The 3,459-nt window shown below is 41.7% G+C and overlaps 1 long non-coding RNA gene across 1 annotated transcript; it reads left to right on the forward strand.

Annotated features, from left to right (window-relative positions):
• The first annotated feature begins 283 nt into the window (after nt 1-283).
• On the forward strand, nt 284-1,124 carry LOC112833007 (uncharacterized). The gene is made up of 3 exons (XR_003210526.2): nt 284-495; nt 593-767; nt 988-1,124. It is a non-coding gene; the product is annotated as an uncharacterized lncRNA (long non-coding RNA).
• Nucleotides 1,125-3,459: the final 2,335 nt, after the last annotated feature.

Below are 3,459 nucleotides of genomic sequence, written 5' to 3' on the forward strand. Positions count from 1 at the left end.
TCCCTTAACCTGGAGACTAGATCCAGCGGGTGGACCAGAGTGAGCACTAAGAGTAGGTGTGGACATGTCTCTGCGCCAAGAGAACTGTCAGTACTCATGGGAAAACTGCCACACCTGCTTCACCTGCATGAGCCATGGCTGAGGGCAGGGAGTGAATTGCAGGATGCACTACTGCCTGCCTCCTTTTTGATTTCTACTTCCCCACACCTGCTGCTCTGTGCAATGAAGGGACGTGGTTGCCACATCCAGATGTGATCTGAGCTGACCCAGGGAAAGGGGGAGGTTCTACGCTGTGACATTGCACCAAGACTGTGCCTTGTAGAGCTGGCCTCTCTTGCTCATTCTGCCCCGAGGCTGCTCAGCTGAGCGATTTCCCGCTTCTGATACAGGGACATACCAGATCATGCACCTCCACAGCTCCCAGACCTTCTGTTCCTGCTTGGTTGGTGGGGTCTCTGGCAACCAATTTAAATAGCACAGAAGTCTGGCAAAAGGGTATGTGATGGAAAGTAAATCTCCCTCCAACAACATGCTGTATTTTATTTTATTTATTTTAAAAAAGGTTTTATTTATTTATTTATTTATTTGTCAGAGAGAGAGAGCGAGAGCACAAGTAGGGGGAGCGGCAGGCAGAGGAAGAAACAGGCTCCCCACTGAGCAAGGACCCCCCCCCCCGATGCGGGACTCGATCCCAGGACCCTGGAATCATGACCTGAGCCAAAGGCAGACGCTTAACCGACCGAGCCACCCAGGCATCCCAACATGCTGTATTTTAATTTTTCTTGTTAAAAATGAGAATGTTGCTCCTAATTTTCTTCTGAAAAATTTTCAGATTTTGAAAGGAATTTAATATTTTTACCTCCTTTTTGACTCTTAATATTTAAAGTTTCTTCCTTAGCGTATTTATTTCTTCCACAGAATTACTCAACATTCGGTTGCTGGTGCCCATTTCCCACCAAAATGATGCTTTGTACCTTTTCTTTTCAGGGCCCCTCGAGCTAGGATATCTGAGCATCAATCAGGTCAAGACCCTGTCTACTAAATGTCACCTTCCTATGAGTTTCAGTTCTCATCTTCCTGCCCTGTGCCCTGATCCATGCTCGTTAAATTCCGATTTGGTGTCATTGTTTTTTTGGTTTTGTTTTTTAAAGATTTATTTATTTATTTTAGAGAGAGTGTGTGTGCATGAGCGGGGGAGGGGCGGGGCGGGGGGGGGCGGGGAAGCAGACTCCTTGCTGAGCTCAGGACCTGAAGCCTGAAGCCCTTCTCATTCTCAAGACCCTGAGATAAGGACCTGAGCTGAAACCAAGAGTCCCATGCTTAACCAGCTGAGCCACCAATGCACCCCTATTTTTGTCATTGGTGTTGTTTTGTTTTTTTTTTTCCCAGAAAACATGCCCTTGTTTGTTTTACTGTTTTTGTTTGGGTGTGGAGAAAAATTATTTTTTTAAATAAAAAATTTTGAGTAAATTGTGATGTCTGTTTAGGAAGGAAAACTGCCTGAGAGCGCTGAGAAATTCAAGGGAAGCTGGCTAATAGGGATCACATTTCTCCCCAAAGATATGACATGGGCTTGACTGGGGGTCATGAAGGAGTGCTTGGGGATGTCTTGCAGACAGTCTTGTCTGAAGGAGAAGGGAGGCCCTATGTCTAAAAAGGATCAGACTGGTTCGCTCAGTTTCTTCTGACCAAACCCTTCAAGGCTTCACCACAGGAGATTATAGGTGGGTGTTCTGAGGCTTTCCTATAGTGTAGACTCTGGGAATCTGGTTTGGATGATTCATTAGATGCCTGGTGGTGACTGAAGACCTCAACTCCAGGCTGAATGATAAATCTGAGCTGATAACTAAGACCGAGTAGAGAAAAGCCACCAACATGCATGATAGAGTGGGAGAAAACAGGAAACAACAGCAATAACAGAACAAACCAGAAAAAAAGGAACTCAGAGAAAATGAAGGCAATGAAAATAACAGAAGAAAATATAAGAGAACAACCATCAGCTTCTCAGACGGACTTGGAAGTACTGGATCCATTAAGCAAGAAAGAAGGCTATGGAATGGGAATCATCAGAGTATATGAAACCCTCCAATGGGCGTTTACAACATGATAGATGAAGTGAAGAATTCAATCGATTATTTGGAAGATAAAGAAGGAAAATATATTAGGATGTATTATAAAAAGATAAAGATATGGGAAGTGGGAGAGAAATGACAAGAAAATTAGAGGGCCAATCCTAGAAGTACAGCACCCAGTTAAGAAGTTCCAGAAATAGGGCAGAGAAGATGAAAGGGAAGAGATGATCAGAGGAGTAGTACAAAAAAAAAAATCCTCAGAACTGGAAAAAAAATAATGTCCAGATTGAAAGTGCTAAATTGAGTGCCTAGCATTCAATGGGTGAGAGTAGAAGCAAGCAAGGTATGTGTGTCATTGTGAATTTTCCAAACATCAGTGATGGAGACAAGACTGGGGAGAAAGAGAACAGCTTACTTACATAGGAATGGAAATTAGATTGTCACCAGACTACTCTTTTCACTGAGGGATAGCTGACATATAGCACTATATTAGTTTCAGCTATACAACATTTGATATTTGTACATATTGCAAAATGGTCACTACAGTAAGCCTAGTTAACATCCGTCACCATGCATAGTTAGAAAAAAATTTTTTTGTGATGCGACCTTTTAAGATTTACTCTCTTAGTAGCTTCCAAATATGCAATATTGACTATAGTGTATTAACTATAGTATCGCACCAGAGTTCTTAATAATCATGCTGCGTATTAGAAGATGGTGAAGTTATGCATTAAGATTCCCTTCTATGACCAAATAAAATGAGGATGATGGTAATAAATGATAATTCCAACCTAAAGATTATAGCTAATATTTGACTATTTACTAAGTCTCAGGTACTAGACTAAACATTGATCTTCTCATTAAATACAACAAATGTTTAAGATACTGTTCATTATTATTCCCATTTTAGATATGAAGAAATTGAGGTCAATGAGGTTAAGTAGTTTGTCAGTGGTCATGCAGACAGCAAGCTTTGGAGGCAAAATGAGTTTCCAAAAAATTACGATAATACCTGGATTATGCAGGAAGATGTTAATGTCGTATCCGGCATACAGGGTTAGAAGGTAAAAACACAGGAGGAAAGAACTTTACAAAGACTACTACATTTAAGAGGTGACAAAAATATCAGTCAGAGGTGGGAAGGGAAAAAAGTCAGCTTTTATAGCACTTCTTGTTGGTTCTGTCTTACCCCTATGTTATTGGATAAGCCTGATTGCCCGGTGTCTTTGACTTTAGGGAACATATCGGGCACTCTCCATCCACTGTGATCCTGGGCACATAAACAAATCCTTGTCCACTGTTGAAACCAGCTTTTTATGTTACAATGTGTTCTGATGTGAGCAGACGAATTTACACCTTGAGCCCCGCTTACCTCGTGAGGCAGGAG

Source organism: Callorhinus ursinus, unplaced genomic scaffold (assembly GCF_003265705.2).
Source record: "Callorhinus ursinus isolate GAN/ISIS: 27379988/994484 unplaced genomic scaffold, GSC_fseal_2.0 scaffold1, whole genome shotgun sequence".
NCBI lineage: Eukaryota > Metazoa > Chordata > Mammalia > Carnivora > Otariidae > Callorhinus > Callorhinus ursinus.